At 44.1% G+C, this 23,106-nt stretch overlaps 1 protein-coding gene across 1 annotated transcript in view; it reads left to right on the top strand.

Annotated features, from left to right (window-relative positions):
* LOC147902798 (uncharacterized) overlaps positions 1-23,106 on the top strand; it is a 281,519-nt gene that overhangs the window by 151,169 nt on the left and 107,244 nt on the right. The window lies entirely within an intron of this gene.

Genomic DNA, 23,106 nt, shown 5'->3' with positions numbered 1-23,106 from the left:
TCATTAGGGGGGGGTGTGCTTTCCCCAGTTGACTTCCCTCCTCTTGATAGGAGGAATTTTTCGCAGGAGAGGGCTTTCTCCGCTACCAAGTCAGGTAGGATCTTTCATCCGGCCTCCTCCTCTCTTCCAGAGCTCAGTGGATTATACTTCTGATTGATAGGCATAAGGTTGGTCTCTTAAACCTTTATGCACCCAACTCTAGAGGGGATCGTGTTCTTTTTTGGAAGGAAGGAACTCTCTTGGTCACATATTGCAGATGCTTGGATTATAGGGGGCGATTTTAACATGGTTGAAATGCCCTCAAACAAAAGGGGTGGTAGGGAAGGTGGCATTCACTCCCTAGAGAGAGCAGCGTGGGATGCCTTCCTTTTTCAGTATAGTGGTAGGGATGCTTGGCATGATGATGCTTTTCACACTCAGCCACATTCTCTCATTTTTTCTTGGTCGAACAGGAGATTGCAGATGCCTATACATGCACGGACTGACATATTTTATGTGGATGATTGGGCTCTTGACAGAGGTGGTACTGTTTGCATTGCAGCTGGGATTGCAGCTGGGGTGTCCACTTCGGATCATTTTCCAGTGGTTTTGATGGTCTCAGATTTCTGTGTGAGGCGTCTCTCTTCCAATGTTAGGATTCTAGATTCTTTCTATTCAGAGGAGGGCCTTACAGAGACAGTGTTGAGGACCAGGGTATCTCATTTGTAGGATGGGAGCTTTCTCCTTCAGACTTATCTCTAATATCAGTGACTTTTATCTTTCAGTTGCTCGTATCAGAAGGGGTGAGATCCTCAGGCGTGAGATACGTATCTGCCAGTAGTTGGCTGCCCTCCAGAGGGAGGAGTAGAAGAGGCCTACAGATGCTTGGATTCAGGAGCGCCTTGCTGTAGCAAGGGCTCAGCAATAGTCACTTTTAGATCAGAGAGCAGAGTATGCCTTTCACGCCAGAGAGTCATTTTGACACAGAAGGGAGGTAGGGTCAACAGTAGTTGGCTGCCCTCCAGAGGGAGGAGTAGAAGAGGCCTACAGATGGTTGGATTCAGGAGCGCCTTGCTGTAGCAAGGGCTCAGCAATAGTCACTTTTAGATCAGAGAGCAGAGTATGCCTTTCACGCCAGAGAGTCATTTTGACACAGAAGGGAGGTAGGGTCAACAGTTCTTCTCTACTCTTGGCCCCAGACATAGTAGGGAGAGCATCTCATAGCTTGTTGACTCAAGCAGAGTTCTTTAGACACATCCAGATGCCATCTTGCAGGTTGCCACCGATTTCTATGCCTCCCTTCTTGCAGCAAATCCAGACACTCAGGCCACAGATGATGCTAGAGTGGTTATTTGGCGATACTTACCTGGGTTGGTGATAGGGGATATGACTGTTTCACTTGATGCACCCTTCACCAACGTAGAGTTTAGGACTGCTCTCTCTGCCCTTCACAAGGGCAAGTATTCTGGTTCAGATGGACTTAACCCCCTTATTTTTTATTACTTTTTGGGATCAGATTGGGGATCACATTACCTCAACGTGTATGGCACTCGGGTGAGATGCCAGACTCACTTACGGAGGGCCTCATTCATTTGATTCCGAAAGGGGGTTGCAGGAATTTAGTGTCTCAGTGGAGACTGATTACTTTGCTGGGTACCTTGTACAAAGTCCTAGCTAAAGGTATCAGCCTTCGTCTGCAGCCCTTTCTACCAGATCTTATCCATGATATGCAGACGGGTTTTGTGCATGGGAGGAGCATCTTTGATAACATCTTCTCATTTTGGGAGGCTTCGGATTGGGCCATGCATAATGGCCACACGCTGGCCATTCTACCCTTGGACTTTGAGAAAGCTTATGACTGGGTAGACTGGGGCTTTCTGGAGGGCACACTTACTCGTTTAGGCTTCTCATATGCATGGATCAGAGGGGTGTCAGCCCTCTATAGATCAGCCCACAGCCAGGTTCTTATTGGTGCAGTCAGGGGAGACAGGTTTGAGATTACCAGATCACTCCGTTAGAGATGCCCCCTAGCCCCCTTTTTATTCCTTTTTGTGGCTGAGGCTATGAGCTATTACATTAGAGCTCAAGCTGGAATCGTAGGGCTCAGGCTTCCTCTAAGGTGGGAGGATGAGCTCTTAGATAGTGAGTTGGCAGATGACACGGCTGTATTTTTGGATGCCACTCCACAGACACTGAATTGATTCAGGACAGCATTGGATTTGTTTTGCATTGCGACTGCAGGTACACACATTAATTGAAAGAAATCCAATGGCTTTTGGATCAATGATGAGGACCTGCGGTCTGGGGGATTGACATAGGGTTCACTTGGATTCAGAGGGGAGTCTCCGTTAGATATCTGAGATGTCAGGTTGGGTTGGGCATCTCTCCGGCACAGCAGTTCGCTCCCATGTTGGAGAGTATCAAGAGGAAACTCATCTTTTGGAGTTCAGCCAGACTTGACCTTGCATCCAGAGTTGTGGTTGTAAACCAAGTATTGTTGGCCACTGCTTGGTTTGTTTGCCCATGTTGGTGCAGATCTAGAGGTTGTATCGCTCAGCTCATGAGACCTATCAGAATCTTCCTATGGAGCGATTTAGATGGCACCTCAAATGTTGTAGCCAGCGTGGCTTGGGAGACCCTCATTCTCCCCACAGGAGAAGGGGGTCTCAATATTATTGACCCGAGCTTGCAGTGTATGGCCTTGCTCTTCAAGTTTGTAGTATGTGGATTGATGCCTGGACAGGAGCCCTGGAAGGATTTTTTCTCACGTAGCATTCAGTCTTGCACCCCTTCTCATGGGGGAGATTGGTTGGACAGCAACAGCTGGATCTTTACTTCAGCCCATCTCAAATCCCCCCCTTCCCCTCTCATGGCTGCTATTCTGAAAGCTTGGGGCTGCTTCAGAAACACACTTCGCAGAGTTCCACCCACGTCTCTGAAGAGATTCAAAGGTAGCCAGTCATGTGGAATGACTCGATTTTGGATCATCATGGCAAGCCACTTGGATTGTCACATTATATGCAGTGGTCTAGATGGGAGGGGGGACCTGTCTCTACTGTAGGTGCTTGGCAGGACTTTATGAGACTTCCAGAGGATCAGAGACTATCAGCAGATACATGCAGTTGGCCACCTCAGAGGGAGTGCACTCAGGATACAGCAGATACATGCAGCCATTCCGCCAGAGTGGATTGACACAGATGACATGCTGCTTACAAAGTCTATCTTGACCACCCTGATCCTATTCTCCTTGTGCTGGGGTCTTGGAGACTGTGGCTGTATGGTGGTTCCTCTATTGGTTTCTTGCAATGGGACCCAGGGGAGTGGGAATGGATTGATGAGGGGCACCGAGAGAAGAGCATTCCCTTCTTTTGCTACATAGTTAGAAATGCCCGGAGGTTTCAGCTCAGCAGTAGAGGTTGAAGGCCCTCCAGAGCGCCACATTGGGATAGTTTTCAGATTTCCGCAGCTGTGCGGAAGAACTTTTGGCGTAGGCTCTGGAAATCCCTCAGGAATAGAAAGATCACTCTTTTCTTTTGGCTTTCTATTCATGGAGGGATTGTAGTGAACTTGTGGAGATCCAGATTCGGGGCTGACCCGACTTGCCCTCGTTGTCACATGGCAGTTGAGTCAGTACAGCATTGCCTTTGGGAGTGTAGACGGGCGAGGACGATCTTGAAAGGTGTTGCCAGGATTTTCATCATCTTTCATACAACACCTTTCTATATGACCTGGGTTCAGTGGCTTGGCTATCTCTTATCGGCCCACAGGTGTTTTTTGAGGTACATAATCTAGATCTAGCTTTCATTGTACGGCGACACTCGGAAGCCAAGTCAAGGAGTCCCAAGCGATGAACAAAGTGGAGGAGCAAAAAGCCCTGCAATCCCAGCCCCTTGCCTACATGCTACACATACATTACAGGGAGAGAGATCCTTTCTTAATACTATCACCACTACTTCATTCCCTCAAACTCGAGAATATCCTCCCTCTTCTATTAGATGAGCCTTTTCTCCTCCTAGGCCACCTTGAGTCTTCTTGGCCTTTACTACCCACTTTTTTCATGTGACAATTATCTTCTAGCTGCCTTGGACTATAATATTTGTCCTTTCTCTAGACCTTCAATTGTGTTTCACACTTTGGTTAATATACTGGGATTTCTATGGTCAATTGTTGCCCACTTTTGCTTTAGGGGCTTAATATTATCACCATTTCTTATTACATTCATTCCTCATAGTCTAGATCATCCCTCATAGTCTAGATCATTCAAGGATTTGTTCCATGTGCTGATTCTTCGTGCATTTGGACTATCGTGTGACGACATTAGTTGAGCTTTCCAACAACAAGTTGTAGACTTCTTTGGCTTCAAAATTGTGAACTTATGAATCTTGTAATAATAGTATTTATTAAAAACTTGAAACACAATCATTTCCCTTACATTAGATAGCCAGATCACGCTCGTTATTGTGTCTAGTAGCATCATCCAACTATTCATTCACTATTGCTGCTTTGATTTTCTTTACCTTGATAATGTTGGGACCTTCCCCAACTTTTTTTTTGTATTGACTGGGAAGATGAGCTTCTTGGATTCCATCAGAGATCGTTTGAAAAAAACAAAAGATGAAAATAGTGGATCACCAAAGACTCTATGATTTCTGTCCATCCATAAAGTCCATAGTGCCTAGTAGCATACCCATACAAAAAGTAAGTCAAAACCCTGTCTCGCTGGATGAAAACCAAACAACCAGAAAAACCTGCCAAAAGTAACAGTAGGAAATCTCGCTCGAAGCCTCTGTCAGATGAAGTCACAAGTATGTGGACAGAACCAAAAGATGTGAAGCACAAATTCAGTAGAGTGCAGGCATCTGTGACAAACAGCTGGAGCAATATGTCTATGTGCGAGTAACTGGCCAGATGGAAAAATGCCAAGCAGGACTCGCCAAAGGAAAAGCTGTTGCCGAAGAGGGACTTTGTAATGCCAAAGGAGACGCAGCCGTTTTCTCCACCACTTTAGTGGGCGATCCATATGCCAAACAATATTTGCTCTATCAGAAATCCAAGGCAGAAGTAATAACACTTTATACAGAGATGACACTGTGATATGTGAGAGCTTCAAGGGACGGCGGGCTGAATAGGAAGAAGAGTGTAAAATCCAATCCTCAAGCCTATTATAAAGTTCCAAATGAGGTACCGGCAAGAACGGTTGAAGCATTGCTGAAATCCTATGCCATAAAGGATGATAATGAGCTCCCAAACCGTATTTGCTAGCAACCATAGAAAAGGATAAAAGTGTGCCATCATACTGAAGTACATCCGCCACAGATGAAATGCCTTTGAAGGAGAGAAAATAAGAACGTCTAGGTTCTTGTATGGCCAAAGAAGGATGGAATACTTTAGACCAATAAATATTCTCAGCCCTCAAAGAATTTCCCGACAGAGAATCTCGGCCATGCCATTCCAAGCGGGATAAAATATGTTTCCAATCAAGAAGCAGGCGAGAGACAAAAGGGCAGCCTCTGATCTTGCCTTGGATAGAGCCAAATAGAAAATCCCACTGAGTAGGCTGCCAATGCCCAAAGGCAGAAGTATGAATATGTAATAAGAGAGAGCGGATCATGAAACCCCACGGCTGATCTCCTTGCATAAACTGCAACATCATTTGCCCTCTGTGAGCAAGTAAATGCATTTGAATATTGAGAATGTTCAGACCCCCGTGCATCTTTGGAGAACAGAGACAATGCATAGAGAGTAATCTGAGACTTTTCTTGCCATTTTTTGAACACTAGAAAATTTCCATGATAGCTGACATGAAGGAAACCAGATCTGCCTTAGTGAACATAATGAGAGGCAGATAAAATTGTATGTATGCTATCAAAATGGATTGTGTGATTCACAAACGAACATGTAATGGCCAAGTTGCAAGCTTCCAATATTCAAGTTTTGTCCTCAACTTTGTTAGCACCCAATCAATTTGTTGGGAACGGGTGAGTCCCCAACCTAGAGGATAGCCAAGATGTCGAATCAATTGAGAAGTGGGGACAATTTCCCCAGGCCACAAAAGACTGTGCCATTCCTGAGCATGCAACGGCAACAATTTTGATTTCTGAAAATTGACCCGAAGACCAGCAGCCAATCCATATGTAGAAAGAGCCTGCATAATCATGGACAGATCACTCCGAGTATTTTTGGGGGTAAAGAATGAATCATCAGCATATGCTTGAGCAATCATGCTATGACTGCCAGGAATCTCCAAACCGTGCAACTGGTCAGTGTCCAAAAGGTGGTCCAGATATTGAAGCATTGGATGAGTGGCTATGGCAAAAAGTAAAGCACTTAGGGGACATCCTTGCCTAACAGAACAACCAAGAGTCCAGGATGTAGAAATATCCCCTGAAAGTATGTAGGCAGCTTTACTATCTTGATATAGCCAAGTGATAACTTGCTGCATTTTTGTGCTAAATCCCAATGCCTGCATAGTCGATGAAATAAAATCCCACTTAACAGTATCAAAGGCTTTGGCAATATCAACTTGCAATAACAAAACATCCTGCTGCGTGTATTTGGCATATTCATAGGCATTAGCAATGTTATCTGTGATATGCCTATGCGGGACAAAGCCATATTGGGCAGGATGCAACCCATCATGTAAAAATCCCTTTAGCCAATCGACAATCATTTTGGTAGTGACTTTGTAAATGACTTGCATAAGGGTGATAGGTCTCCAGTCTGCCAAAGATTCACAAATTTGTTTTTTTGGAAGAAGTTTAACAAGACCTCTCTTCCATGCGTATGGCATTTTCTGATTTTGCCATGCAGCATTCACCATATGTAGCAATGTATGCTTCAAAAGAGGCCAATATTCTAGAAAAAACTCGACTGCAGGACCATCCCATCCTAGAGATTTCCATCTGCCACAGGATTTGATTGCATCTGACAATTCCCTCTCAGTAAAAGGTTCCTCCAATTCCAAAGCTTGAGTAGTGGAAATAATAGGAGAAACATGCTGTAACAGTAAATTTCGTGCAACCAAAACCTGTTGTGAGGGAGGAACTGCAGAACCAAACTGCTGAGAGAAATGATGCACACAAACAGAAGCAAGCTGTGACCGTGAGGTGGTCCATGATCCATCAGGCATAAGCACCCTGCAAATTTCTGTTTTTAATCTCCTCTGATGCAAGCTTTTGAAAAATTGTTTGGAAGAGCAGCCTTTATCTGTAAAGGCTCTTTGTCTTGCTCTAGTCTCCCATTTAGCGAGTTTCCTGTGATCATTGAGTTTAAGACAATGTCTAGCCTGGCGTAGTGTTGTTTGCTCATGCAGGGACAACGAACGAAGATGGCTAAGTTCAGTGAGGTCCTGACAAGTGAATTTGGCCTGAGCAATAGTTTCCCTCAGAGTCTTCATGTAAGGCTTGCCATAACGTCTAATCACAACTTGCATTTTGGAAACAAAAGAATCCCAGGCATCATCAATATGAATATGGCTGCGAGAAGACAGAGAATGAGATGCTTCAGTAACCATGGCCTTGAAAGCAGCATGTTGCAAATAGCTATTGTTCACGATTAGATGTCGCCTTTGTGGCAATCTATCATCTGGCATAGCATGAAAGGATAACCACAACCATAGAGGTACATGATCTGAATACACAAAGGCATAGTCAATCCACATTTTGCATGTAAAATCACCATTTTGTTGCAGAGCTACACTATACCATCGATCCAGACGTGCCTGATAAGAAGAAAGGGCATTATGTTGGAAGGTGTATCCAGGTGACAAAGGCTGCAATTCCTTCCAAAGGTCAACCAAATCCAGATGCATCAGTAATTGAGACCATGCATGCCTTTCAGGGGTTAACATATGAGTATGTCGAGAGGTATTGTCACCCTGTTGTGGAGCATTATTGAAATCCCCACATATAAAGGCATGATATCTCCATGGATATTGTTGCATAGCATCCCAAATTGTAGTTCTTTCTCTAGAGGATTGAGGTGCATAAACAGAAGCAAATTCAAACACCTCTCCTCGAATGATGCATTGAAGAACAAGCCATCTGCCTTTGTTGTCATTTAAAGCAATAACTGGTTGAAGCTCATGTTTGATCAGAAGGACTACCCCTGAGAAAGAGTGCTCCCCAGCATAGAAAATATCATAGCCACAGTAGTGTCCTGTCTTTCCTGCATAGACATGTTGGTTGTGTTCTTGTAATGCCACTATGTCAGGCTGAAATCTATTGATATACAGCCACACAGATTTCCATTTCCTACTGTCACACATCCCCTGGACATTGAGTGTAAAACATTTGATATGAGCGGTCATATTTACAGATATTTATAGGAATATAACAACTATGTACAACAACAAACTTCATGATGTCAGCCCTGCATTTCTATCTCAGGGTCAAGGCCTCTCCCCTGAGAAGAAGTATCCACCTGAGGAGTAGACAGCAAAGCAGCAACCTCTTCTTCAGGGAAGAGTGTTCTGCTAGCTGTCACTGCAGCCCATGTGATCCCAATTCCTGTATTGACCTCTGGGGTGTTTCCACTAGAAGACGCACCATTCCAAGTGCAAGGGGGTGGAAGTCTTCGAGCAGAAATAACTTTTCTTGGACTTTGCCATCCATCAGTTGGAGGTTTCTGTCCTTTTGTCGAGGGTTGAATAGCAGGAGGTGAATGTGAAGAAACATTCCCATTTGAAACCACTGGAGCTTTGCCTTTATCGTGAATTCGAGAAAACGGTCTACTACCTTTGTTTTTATTTGCAATGGAGGTAGGAGCATTTTAGTAGGCAATTGAATCGGCAAAGTAGCAGGAGGCATTTTATGCTGATTCATTGGACACTGTGAAGCCATGTGTCCAAATTTTTCGCAGTCAAAACAAGCCCCTGCAAATAATCCCCATTTCAGTTTATAAAAAGCACTTCCCATGTCTACATAATTCACCGTGACTGAATAAGAGTCTGGTGTGGGATTATCAGTATCCCAGAGAATGCAAAATCGATTCGAGTTGCCATTAGGCCGTGGTGGGCAGACCACTTTGCCTAAAGATGCTGCAATTTTAGGCAAGAGTGAGGCCATGCATTGTGAGAAGTCTACAACTTCAACCCAGACCGGACATCTGTGTCGGATTAAAGCCTGAAAATCCCTTGTGGGAGACCATGGCAATACATGCACCATTTGCTGCTCAAAAAAGAGGGGCGAATGTTCCAAAAGCATTTGACTGTGTATCTCATCCACCATAATAACCTCAAAAAAACCCCTGGCTGCGTAGTGTACTTTGCGAACAAATGAGCCAGCCAGTGTGCGAGTCAACCAGTTGCCTATCTCTGCAGCAGGTGGCATCCGGCCTGGAAAAAATAAAATGACTGCATTTTTAGCATATTCTCTGACTGGATCCACAATTTCATCTACTTCAACCATGAGGCCAACCGATGGAACCGAGTCTTTCCACTCTTTCCTTGTGCATGACATCATAGACCAGTTGGGCCTCAAGAGTATCATGTACCGGGTCATGCTGACCCTCGGCCTGCTTTTGCTTCTTGCAGTGAACCGAACGCTCCTTTTGAAAAGTTTTTTCATAGGAATATTCAGCCATAGCTTTGTAAAAAGTGGAACCGAGAAAGGAGGTACCTGTAAAGTGATAGTGGAGGAAAAAAACCAGTCCCAAAAAAAGCCCACAGGAAGCCCATAGAGAAGAGGAAAAGAGTATATTTGTAAGGAGAAAGAAGGGAAAGAGGGATGTGGAGGTCTAGAGAAGATAAAAACAGTTTTGTAGAGGAAAAAGAGAGAAGAAACCAGTAAAAAAACCCAGATGAACTATATTTCAGAGGAAAAGGGAAGATTTTGGCGATGGGAAAGGTGCACCAGACCCAAAGACTCAAGAGGAGAGAAACGGGAGCAAAAGCCTTCAAAATCAATGCGTAGATGTAGTCCGCAAGCAAATCCCTGTGTGGAAATGATCGAGGAACCGGAGATGAATTGGGAGCAGCAAACTGCAGCAGGCGGAACTGTCCGTACAGGCCGTACACCTGTACGGAATCTGTACGGGACTCTGGCGGGCTGAACGGAAGGTAATAACTGCTCCAAAACACTGGTTTTTGGGCTCTGATGCAGCGCAACAGGGAGCTGAGGCTCACGGGCTGGTTGCGGGAGGCTCTAGAGCTGTTCTGGAAGGCTGTCTCCTCTCACTCTCTCTCTCACTCTCTGTTGCTTTGACAACACACACACTTTTTTTTTGGTAATATCCAGTGCTGTATTTATATGCTCATAAATTTACAAGATGGGAAGTCTCCAAAATAGAGAGTATCCCAAAGATGAGAAACATAAAAAGAAAAGCTCTATGCAAGAAGCATCTATATCACCCTCATGGCAGGCATCATATAAGGATTGCCGCAATGAGGCTCGGGAAGATTCATATAACTTGTGAATCTGCCGACCCAAGTATGCCAAATGATGCTCACTCCAGATTGTCGAAAGAGCCCAATATCTCACCCAAGAGAGAAATAGTGAGTATTGAGACAAAGACCTCATAAATCTGCCAAACATCCAGAAATGTTTCCCAAATTTGTGACTCGGGAAACGGAGTCAAAGATGATCTGAAATTCTTCCAAGGAGGTTTCTAGAACACTGGCAGTGCCAAAGCAAATGAGGGACAGTCTCTGAAGGAGCCTGACATCGTAAACATGTGGATGGTGCAATGCGACGTTTGGCAAGTGTGACTCCCACTGACAATGTGCCTGTCATGCATATCCAGAGAAAAAGTCTTTGTTTCAAAGGCATTTTACACTTACATAAGATCTGGAGATTCTTCCACCACCATGAGAGGGGCTTCCTGATATGCCACAGAGTATTAGCATATTGCTGAATCCATGGAGCAGGCTGAAGAAGCCTGTAGGCTTTGATGGAGGTCAAGGCAGGTAGAGGAACAGGAAGAGAGCATGTAGTAGAAGGTTGCAATTGCCAATACATAAGCCGGTCTGTGTCAGCCACAGGGGGAACAGGTAGAAAAGGATGTAACAAATCAGCAATTTTCTTCCATATCAATCTATGGTGCATTCCCAATGCATAGGAAGCAGTGGCCTGAGGAAAAGATAAGACATAGCCCTGATTATCTACTACATCATGTATATATCTAATTCCCAATTTCATGAGATTGTATGCCCGAACAGGTTCCTGTAAAGCTAGTGGAATCTCAAAGATGGCACTCCAATGAATACTTTCTTTCCTCATTGAGTTTGTCCCCGAGCAATTGTCAGGAGCCCATTTGACCTTAGAAAGTACTTGTTTCCAGTCAAGTATCAGAGCAGTAGAGAAAGGACAGCCAGGTATCTCCCCTGCAAATCTCCCAATGACAACTTCCCAATGATCTGTAGTCCAATGACCATAAGCAGAAGTCCTCATGTTGACACACATGGATGCTATCATACAAGTCCATGGCTATTGTTGGCAGAAAAAAGTATGGAGCATAGTCGCCTTCCTTGCAAGTACATGATATCTTATATTGAGAACATTAAGTCCACCATGCATCCTAGGAGAGCACACCATTTCCATCTTCATCAGTCTCAATGCTTTCACAGCAGTTTATGTCCTCCATAACATCTCCATAGCTTGAGACATAAAGGCTGAAATATCTCTGGATGACCAATGTAGCAAAGGCAAAAAGAACTGAACATAGGACATTACAATTGACTGTACTATTCTGAGCCTGACATGAAGTGGCCAAGTAGAAATTTTCCAGTATTCCAATTTATGTTGAAGTCTTTGGAAGATCCATTTTAATTGTTGCTTCTTGGTGATATGCCATCCTATAGGATATCCCAAATGTCTGACTACATCTTTGGAATGCACCACCTGACCTGGCCAAAGAATAGAATGCCAGTCACATTGTTTCAGGGGAAGCAATTTGGATTTGTCAAAATTGACATGTAATCCCACTGCCAGTCCATACAATGATAGAGTGGTCATAAGCATGTGAACTTACCGGGGAGAATTCTGTGGCATAAAGAAGGAATCATCAGCATATGCTTGTGCCAAAAAAGATGCAGCCCCAGGGATTTTAAGACCAGTCATCTGTCCTGTGTTTGTAAGATGATCAAGATACATTAAGAGGGGATGGGTCGCAATGGCATAGAAGAGAGCACTAAGAGGGCAGCCTGTCTAACTGATCTCCCCAATGTCCATGACCGAGATAGATGACCCCCAAGAATGCACTGAGAAGTAGAGCCAGAATAAAGCCAGTAAAGTGCATTTGCTATCTTTGGAACAAAGCTCAACTTTGTCATGATTTGAGAGATAAAATCCCACTAAACAGTGTCAAATGCCTTAGCAATATCTAGCTGCAATATGAGCACATCTTGATGCGAGTACTTGGCATATTCAATTGTAGTCAATACATTGGAGATATTGTCATGGATTTGTCTTTGTGGCACAAACCCATACCAATGAGGATGAAGGCCCGCATTCAGTATCCCGTGAAGCCTATACACAATCATTTTGGCAATGAGTTTGTAAAGTACAGGCATCAAAGTAATAGGCCTCCAATCTGACATATGGTCACACAGATGTTTTTTGGGCACAAGTTTGACTATGCCATGCTTCCAAGAGTGCAGTAACTGATTTTCTTGCTAGGCAACATTGATCATTTGCAAGAGGATATCTTTCAAATCATCCCAAAAAGAAATATAAAATTCCACCGTAAGGCCATCCCGGCCAGGGGACTTGTATTTGCTAAGGTGGAACAATGCATTATCAAGTTCTGTATCAGTAAAAGGTCTCTCCAGGGTAAGAGCATCATCCATTTCCACTATTTCAGATACATATTGGAGGAATTCAGTCCTCGCATCAGTCATTTGATTTGATGGGGAACCAGGAGCAGAGAACAGTTTCCTACCTATAACAAAGATCTTACAGATCTTCTTTCTCTCTTCTTATTCCCGTTCTCCTTCTTATTCCTCTTGTTGTCTTTGTTTCTTTGGCATTCATCTTGGAGATCAGAGAAAGAGTGCGTCCAAGAGCCATCTAGCTTCCTTACCCTTAGACATGAGTTTTTCTTTCGAGTCGCATGCAGGCCCTGGAAAAAGGCTTTTGATGAGCAGCCCTTATCCATGAGGGGCTTCATTCTTGCTCTAATCTGCCATTTGTGCGATTTCCTCTGATCATTAGCAATCCGAGCATGTGAAAGGGAATCATTTTCTGATTCAGAGAGGCCTCAAATGTGAAAATTCAGTCAATTGTTGTGCTGTCCTTTTCGCCCATTTAACCTCATTCCTCCATTTAGTCATATGCCAGTTTCCATACTCCCTAATGACATTTTGTATACGAGAGACAAGGCTGTCCCAAGCATAATCCATGTCCTCCTGGGCATGCAAAGGTAAGGGATGAATCGCTAGTCTGATCATTTGCTGAAAATAGCGATGTCGGAAATAAGCCTGATTAACATGTAATAATCTACTGGAAAGGGGTGGCAAATCATCCAGTCGCATACCAAGGTGCAGATTCATCCATAATGGGGCATGATGACAAGCCCAATGAGAAATCTACGAGGAGATGAGGGCTAAACTCTGCATATTGTTGTGGGTAGAACAAATACCATATGTCAAGCCTTGCCCAGTATGTAGTAAGTGCATTGTGATGAAAAGTATAGCCGGGCACTGACCCTTGGAGGAGCAGCCATAAATCTTCAGCTTGCACAGAAAGAAGCATGCTATCCCATTTCTGCCTTTTCAATGATAGCATATGAGATCTTGAGGTGGTGTTGTCTCTTTGCAGAGGGGAATTATTAAAATCTCCACAGATGAATGCATTAGATCTCCATGGATATTTTCTTAAAGAATCCCATAAAGAAGCCCTCATGGCAGAGGTCTGGGAGGCATAGACTGATGCAAACTCAAGAATTTAGAGTGTTGATTATGCTCTTGCAAACAAACAATATCTGGCTGCATTTTATGTACATAATTCCATAAAAGCCTCCACTTTGAGACATTGCAGAGGCTCTGTACATTGTATGTAAAGCACTTAAGTGTTTGATGCATGAAAGAGGTATATACAGTAAAGTATAAGGATAGAACAAGATGTCAGAGAGGCAAAGCCTCTGCCTGCATGGGCTGCATTCCCTCATGATCCATGAAAGAAATAGCATTCTCCCCTTCTTCAGAATCACATATGGGGATGCCCTTCTTCAAAACCCCCACCCAATTTTGAAGGAGAGGAGCTGAAGTAGAAGCCTGTCCTGGTGAGGGAGAAGAAGCATCCCATTGACGAGATTGAAAGGGGCGTTGCTTCAATACAACTACCTTCTTAGGCTGTTGAAAACCATCCCGATCAGTTTCCATAGATTCCTTCATCTTCTCTTTTTCTTTATCTTTTCCTTTTCCAGCAAGTGATTGCACCTGATTAATTGGTTTGGCATTCTTTGCTCCATTTCTATTTGCTGTCTTAGCTTGCAAATTCTCATTCTTTTCCCGTGTCTGGGGCGGCAAGGCATTGGGAGGGGGCTGATGCAGAACCATTGGGGGCATTCAGAGGTTAGATGCCCAAACTTATGGCAAGCAAAACAAGCTCCTGCAAACACACCCCATTTCAATTCAAAATACTTTTTTCCCAATTGCACTCCCTCAACTTCCACTGCAATAGAAGGAGGGGTAGGTGTATCAGTGTCCTAGAGAATGCAGAACCTGTTACGGTTTCCCATAGGGCGTGGAGGGCAAATGACCTGTCCCAAGGAAGCAGCCATGCCAGGCAATTCTTCATGCATATAATCCGGGAAGCTAACAACCTCAACCCATACAAGACAATGATGTCGTATAAGACTTTGATAATCCTTGTTTGGGGACCAGGGCATAGCATGTACCATCTGCTTCCCGTAAAAGAGGGGAGAAAGTTCAAGTAGCCTCTGCTTGCACAAAGCATCTGATAAATGCACCTCATAAAAGCCTCTAGATGCAAAATATACTTCCTCTACAAAGCATCCTCCAAGGATGGACTTAATCCACTGTGCAACATTAGTGGCTGCTGGGATTCTTCCTGGAAAGAAAATTATTACCGCAGTTTGAGATAGCTTCCTGAGAGGATTCACGAGGTATGGCAATTTCAATTTGTATGTGATCTCTGGAACTGATTTGCCCCATTCCTATCGTGACTGCTGAAAGTCATCCTTGAGTGTATCAAACACGTATTCAGCTTCCATAGTAAGTTCATCATCTTGTGATGCAGGCTTTGAAGGACGGCGCTTGGCATCTGCGGGTCCTTGTTTTCGAGGATATGTACAAACATCCGAAGCTGAAGCCATGATTGAAATACGGCAAGGCAAGAAAGGCTGTACAGAGAAGTATAGAGGGAAAGAAAAGGAGACAGAGAACTGTACGGTAATGCACATGAGCAAAACCCAGAAATCGTACGTAAAGGATATGGGATTGTACCAATTGTACGGAAAGCCTAGATTGTACGGAGATTGTAAGGAAGAGAACTGTACGGTAATGCACAGGAGCAAAAACCCAGAAATCGTACGGAAAGGATACGGGATTGTACGGACTGTACGGAAAGCCTGGACTGTACGGGGATTATACCAACGGGACTATACGGAAAGGCCTGAATTGTACGGATATGTAAAAGGGCACGGAAAGGACTGTACTGTACGGAAGTACCAACAAGACTGTACGGACGTACGGAACTCAGACGTTCACACACACACTTTTTTTTTTTTGGGTGAAATCTTTATATTTCTGTGTGGGAAACCTCAAAAAGAGGTAAAAACCCACCAATAAGTACAAGGAAAAAGTTTTTACAAGTAAAACCTCAGAGCAAAAGTCATGAGGTAACCAAGTAAAAAGTTACATATCAAGCTGGAGGAGAATCAAACACAACATCCTCCAGCTTCAAATTGTTGCTCTGTAAAAACTGATGCAGTGATGAAACTACACCATCAATAAAAACAAGCTGTTTTTTGCCCTTATGATTCTTCTTGATATAGGCTGGTACCCGAAATTTTTGAATCAAAGGGTCAAAAACTTGTTGTAGCATAGGATGAAAAGATTCCAATAAAATAGTTACTTCTGCATCCCTGACAGAAGAAAACTCTGGCACAGGCACCAAAGGCATAGAAGTTAACTCAACATCTGTGTCTTCTGATAAAGAAGCTACATCTGATGAAATAAGATTTTGCATTTGAGCTTCATTCGGAGGATCAATCTGAATAGGAGCAGGGGCAGTATCCTGAGAAATAACATGCGTATCATGCTGTAACTTGCCCTCTGCAATGATTACATCCATATCCTGAGTAGAAGAAAACTGATGGTGCTCAAACAGAGTGCAATCCTGAGCTTCTTCAGCAAGAGGAAGATTTGCCTGTGATTTATCAACCTTCCTCCAGTAGTGCTTCGGAGTAGTAGAGATCATTAACAAGGCGCTCTACCACCTCAGTCGAAGAGCACTGGGCATAGTAAAATCCTTTGCCTAGAAAGACAAAGGAAGAAATAGAATCCAGACCCACTGCAACATCAGCCCAATGACGGAGCTGAGCTGAAGATAAAACCCTGCCCATGAAGTAGAGGCAGACTCCAAATTGTTGAGCCTGTCGAAGACCAAAGACCAAAAGGGCAGAATCCATGGAGCAAACAAGCGGGAAACTCGATGAAGGAACTTCTATGACAGAGGCAAAGCACAATTGGCGAAGAAGATCTAGCTAGAGTGAAGAAGAAGGGCCATCAGAACCATCCAGCTTTGCCGATTTGATAAGAGGAGAGGCAGGCAGACCACCATGCTTTCGGCGAAGAAACACACGAGTAGGAGCAGGGGCAGAAGGAGGTGTCAAAGCGGAAAAAACAAAAGGGGGAGGTGGCTGCGCAGAAGACTGTACGGTCATCCGTACATGTTGTACGGTCGACCGTACTGTCTGTATGGAAGGCCGTAACGGACCGTACGGGAGGGTCTCCAAAACACGCAGAGGGTACGGGAGGCTCAACGGGAGACTGTACGGGCGATGGTACAGAAGGCAAATCGAGCGAAGATTGTACGGATATCCGTACAGGTGACGACAGATGTACGGAAGACGGGGCAGGCAGTAGGGGTGTAGCGGGGGACTGTACGGGCAGAATCGGGGATGAAGACGGGGCTGTTTGCGCAGAGGCGGATAGCTCCATCGCACTCTCTCACACACACACACCCTCTCTCTCTCACACCAGACGTTCACACACTTTTTTTTAAAGTAATATCCAGTGCTTTATTTATATGCTCATAAATTTACAAGATGGGAAGTCTCCAAAATGGAGAGTATCCCAAAGATCAGAAACATAAAAAGAAAAGCTCTATGCAAGAAGCATCTATATCACCCTCATGGTAGGCATCATATAAGGATTGCCGCAATGAGGCTCGGAAAGATTCATATGACTTGTGAATTTGCCGACCCAAGTATGCCAAATTATGCTCACTCCAGATTGTCCAAAGAGCCCAATATCTCACCCAAGAGAGAAATAGTGAGTATTGAGACAAAGACCTCATAAATCTGCCAAATAACCAAAAATGTTTTCCAAATCTGTGACTCGGGAAACGGAGCCGAAGATGATTTGAAATTCTCCCGAGGAGGTTCCTAGAACACTGGCAGTGCCAGAGCAAATGAGGGACAGTCTCTTAAGGAACCTGACATCGTAAACATGTGGATGGGGCAATGCGGCGTTTGGCAAGTATGACTCCCACTGACAATGTGCCTGTCATGCATCTCCAAAGAAAAAGTCTTTGTTTCAAAGGCATTTTACACTTCCACAATATCCGGAGATTCTTCCGCCTCCATGAGAGAGGCTTCCTGATATGCCACAGAGTATTAGCATATTGCTAAATCCATGGAGCAGGCTGAAGAAGCCTATAGGCTTTGATGGAGGTCAAGGCAGGCAGAGGAACAGGATGAGAGCATGTAGCAGAGGGTTGCAATTGCCAATCCATAAGCCTGTCTGTGTCAGCCACAGGGGGAACAGGTAAAGAGGATGTAGCAGATCAGCAATTTTCTTCCATATCGATCTATGGTGCATTCCCAATGCATAGGAAGCAGTGGCTTGAGGAAAAGATAAAACATAGCCCTGATCATCTACCACTATCATGTATGTATCTAATTCCCAATTTCATGAGATTGTATGCCCAAACAGGTTCCTGTGAAGCAAGTGGAATGTCAAGATGGCACTCCAATGAATACTTTCTTTCCTCATTGAGTTAGCCCCCGAGCAATTATCAGGAGCCCATTTGACCTGGGAAAGGTCTTGTTTCCAGTCAAGCATCAGAGCAGTAGAGAAAGGACATCCAGGTATATTCCCTACAAATCTCCCAATGACAACCTCCCGATGATCAGTAGTCCAATGACCATAAGCAGAAGTCCTCATGTTGACACATATAGATGCTATCATACAAGTCCATGGCTGTTGTTGGCGGAAAAAAGTATGGAGCATAGTCGCCTTCCTTGCAAGTACATGATATCTTATGTTGAGGATATTAAGTCCACCATGCATCCTAGGAGAGCACACCATTTCCATCTTCATCAGTCTCAATGCTTTCACAGCAGGTTTTGTCCTCCATAACATCTCCATAGCTTGAGACATAAAGGCTGAAATATCTCTAGAGGACCAATGCAGCAAAGGCAAAAAGAACTGGACATAAGACATTACAATGGACTGTACTATTCTGAGCCTGACACGAAGTGGCCAAGTAGAAATTTTCCAATATTCCAGTTTATGTTGAAGTCTTTGGAAGATCCATTTTAACTGCTGCTTCCTGGTGATATGCCATCCTATAGGATATCCCAAATGCCTGACTACATCTTTGGAATGCACCACCTGACCTGGCCAGAGGATAGAATGCCAATCACATTGTTTCAGGGGAAGAAATTTAGATTTGTCAAAATTTACATGCAATCCCGCTGCCAATCCATACAATGATAGAGTGGTCATTAGCATGTGAACTTCACGGGGAGAATTCTGTGGCATAAAGAAGGAATCATCAGCATATGCTTGTGCCAAAAAAGATGCAGCCCCAGGGATTTTAAGACCAGTCATCTGTCCTGTGTTTGTAAGATGATCAAGATACATTAAGAGGGGATGGGTCGCAATGGCATAGAAGAGAGCACTAAGAGGGCAGCCCTGTCTAACCATTATGCATACACCTGAGTAGGTGGTGGTACCAGCATAGTATATGTCATAACTGCCAAAATAATCATGATGACCAACCTTAGAGTGTTGATTATGCTCTTGCAAACAAACAATATCTGGCTGCATTTTATGTACATAATTCCATAAAAGCCTCCACTTTGAGACATTGCAGAGGCTCTGTACATTGTATATAAAGCACTTAAGTGTTTGATGCATGAAAGAGGTATATACAAAAAAGTATAAGGATAGAACAAGATGTCAGAGAGGCAAAGCCTCTGCCTGCATGGGCTGCATTCCCTCATGATCCATGAAAGAAATAGCATTCTCCCCTTCTTCAGAATCACATATGGGGATGCCCTTCTTCATAACCCCCACCCAATTTTGAAGGAGAGGAGCTGAAGTAGAAGCCTATCCTGGTGAGGGAGAAGAAGCATCCCATTGACGAGATTGAAAGGGGCGTTGCTTCAATACAACTACCTTCTTAGGCTGTTGAAAACCATCCCGATCAGTTTCCGCAGATTCCTTCATCTTCTCTTTTTCTTTATCTTTTCCTTTTCCAGCAAGTGATTGCACCTGATTAATTGGTTTGGCATTCTTTGCTCCATTTCTATTTGCTGTCTTAGCTTGCAAATTCTCATTCTTTTCCCGTGTCTGGGGCGGCAAGGTATTGGGAGGGGGCTGATGCAGAACCATTGGGCATTCAGAGGCTAGATGCCCAAACTTATGGTAAGCAAAACAAGCTCCTGCAAACACACCCCATTTCAATTCAAAATACTTTTTTCGCAATTGCACTCCCTCAACTTCCACTGCAATAGGAGGGGTAGGTGTATCAGTGTCCCAGAGAATGCAGAACCTGTTACGGTTTCCCATAGGGCGTGGAGGGCAAATGACCTGTCCCAAGGAAGCAGCCAGGCCAGGCAATTCTTCATGCATATAATCCGGGAAGTTAACAACCTCAACCCATACAGGACAATGATGTCGTATAAGACTTTGATAATCCTTGTTTGGGGACCAGGGCATAGCATGTACCATCTGCTTCCCGTAAAAGAGGGGAGAAAGTTCAAGTAGCCTCTGCTTGCACAAAGCATCTGATAAATGCACCTCATAAAAGCCTCTAGATGTAAAATATACTCCCTCTACAAAGCATCCTCCAAGGATGGACTTAATCCACTGTGCAACATCACTGGCTGCTGGGATTCTTCCTGGAAAGAAAACAATAACCGCGGTTTGAGATAACTTCATGAGAGGATTCACGAGGGATGGCAATTTCAATTTGTACGTGACCTCTAGAACTGGTTTGCCCCATTCCTGGCGTGACTGCTGAAAGTCATCCTTTAGGGTATCAAACACATATTGAGCTTCCATAGTAAGTTCATCATCTTGTGTTGCAGGCTGTGAAGGACGTCGCTTAGCATCTGCAGATTTTTCTTTTCGAGCATATGTACAAACATCCGAACCTGAAGCCATGATTGGGATACGACAAGGCAAGAGGGACTGTATGGAGAAGTATGAAATGAAATGAAACAAGCGTTACACAAGACTGTACGGAAAAGCACCAGAGCAAGACTTGGGACTTGTACGGTAAAAAGCAAGGGACTGTACGGAGAACGCTGGACTGTACGGAGGTACACACGGGGCTGTACGGAGAGAAGCCTGACTGCACGAAAATACAGATGGGGCACGGGAAGACTGGTTTGTACGGAAAGACGGACAGCTGTACAGACGTACGGAAAGACCTTCAGAAAAAAGTACGACAACGCAAAAGGTACGGAGCTATGTAGAGGAGAACCAGAGCTGACGCAGGTTTTCGTACTGACGTACGGACACCGTACGACGACCGTACAGATGTACGGACGGGGCTGTGCGGGATCCCTGGCGAGGCCAAACAGCAGAGCTCCAACACCAACGCTCACACACACACAAAACTTTTTTTTTTTTGGGTGAAACCAGTAACTATATTATTAACGGACAGAAGCAGTAAAAGAAAAGTTGAATACAAGAAACATCCAAATCTTCCTCATGTAAGGCATCATATAAAGACTGCCGCAATGAGGCTCTGAAGAACTCATAAGGATGCTGAAGGGGAGAATTCAGATATGCTTGATTGCGCTGCAGCCAGAGGGTCCATAAGGCCCAGTATCTGATCCAGTGGAAGAAGAGAGAATACTGTGACAAAGAAGCTGATAGTTTGCCATACATCTAGAAAAACCTGTAGAACCTGTGTGCTGGAAATCTGAGAGAGAAGAAATAGGAGATTTTGTCTAGAAGGTCTCTGGAATATGAACAGAACCACAATAAATGCGGAATACTCTCAGATGTAAGGTGACATCTTGGACAAAGAGGTGAAGCTATCCGTCTTTGAGCCAATTTCACTCCCACTGGAAGAATACCAACAATACATCTCCATAGAAAGAGTCGTTGCTTCAATGGCATTTTCAACTTCCATATCAATTGCAATTTTCCTTTCCACCAGGCTAATGATTTGTTCAGATGCCATATAGAATTAGCATGATGGGCAATCCAGGGAGGAGGTAATATCAATCGATAAGCCTGTATAGAAGTCAATAACTGCAAAGGCCTAGAGGATATGCTTGGACTTGAAGACTGAAGGTGCCAATCTTGAAGCCTGTCTCTGACATTCAATGTCGGAATCGGAACCAGAGGGAGTAGGAGATCAGCAATAGCTTTCCAAATAGGTCTATGATGCATCCACAATGATGCATCCACAACGCACACACACTGGGCAGCCACCACACCCAGGATTAGACTTGCACTCCATCATACCTGTAGAGTTCGTAGTGAGACCAACGCCTTTTTTCAGCCATATCTACCTTGACTTGCTTCAGTAGTATAGAATAGACATGGGTTATCTTGGAGGGCTCTCTACTGGTCCTTGGAGCTAGTAGCAAGCAGGATGAGGTTTGGTTGTACATATGAGCTGCGAGAAGGCATTACTTTCATGGAATGTTTGTAGGCCCCATCCCTACCCTCACACTATGTATGCTGTTTGAGAGCTGCCAGGGCTACGAAAAGCTCCGGAATGAAGTGCTAGGGAGCCTCCAGAAGAATTCGTTTTTGTGCCCGGAGCCTCCAGAAGAAATCATTTTATGGGTTTTGGTCAATGGGTCTTCTTGTGACCATGATTACAAGCATGAAGGTGATTGATGGAATTATCTCACATGTATGGTTCTTTTGTGATGGCTTGCAACCTAGAGAGCCATTAGAGTAGGCTAGTTACTCCTTATCTATGCTTGGGGAGCTATCTTTTGGCTTATGGAATTGCAGGTTGATGTTGATGGGATCATGCTTGGATGTAATGACGCAGTTGAAGGAGGAATGGTTGAAAGACGTATTTTCACACGATGCTAGCTTGAGGGTTGTCCCAAAACTTTCTAACTTTTCTGTAGAGGTAAGACATGTTCCCTCGTTTTATTGTTTGAGAGGAAACTGTTGTAGGCCTTGTGGAGAATGGAGAAATGAGAGAAAACTGTTGTAGCAGGAGAGTGCCATGTGGCACAGAAGGAGTCATCCCACGTATGGTGGATTGTGGAGAGGCCTTGGTGAACATCTGAACCTGATTCTTTATTTCTCATTTGTTTTCCTTCGCATGGTTCTTGTAGCTTTACCCTAGGGCATAGGACACTTCAGTATCAGTTTGTGGAAGTCTGATGGTCATCGCACTTCACCTTGCAAGTTGTACATACTTATGGCATTGAGGAAAAGAGGCTGACCAAGTCTAGTGTTGATCTATATAACAGAGTCTCCATCAGGAAAGAGTGTTTAAAAATCAAAGATTATTGTTAGCATAGAAGATCCTAATGGTAGCACCTTGCTGTTGTACAATCACCCTTTGAAAGCTCAACGGCGTCAAATTTCATACATGGCAGATCAAAGCCTACTTTTGGCACAAAGGTGAAGAAGATTAAAGTCTTCCTGATAAAAACAACCATTTGCAGTGGGCCTTCAGATATGATGCTCAAAGAGAGGAAAATTAATGAGAGGATCCAATGATCGGT

This window comes from Dipteris shenzhenensis, chromosome 4 (assembly GCF_047967505.1).
Source record: "Dipteris shenzhenensis isolate YYH24624 ecotype China chromosome 4, Dip_SZ_1.0, whole genome shotgun sequence".
In the NCBI taxonomy this organism is placed as follows: domain Eukaryota; kingdom Viridiplantae; phylum Streptophyta; class Polypodiopsida; order Gleicheniales; family Dipteridaceae; genus Dipteris; species Dipteris shenzhenensis.
The sequence above is the reverse complement of the archived record's forward strand: the minus strand, read 5'-3'. Positions and strand labels throughout refer to the sequence as shown.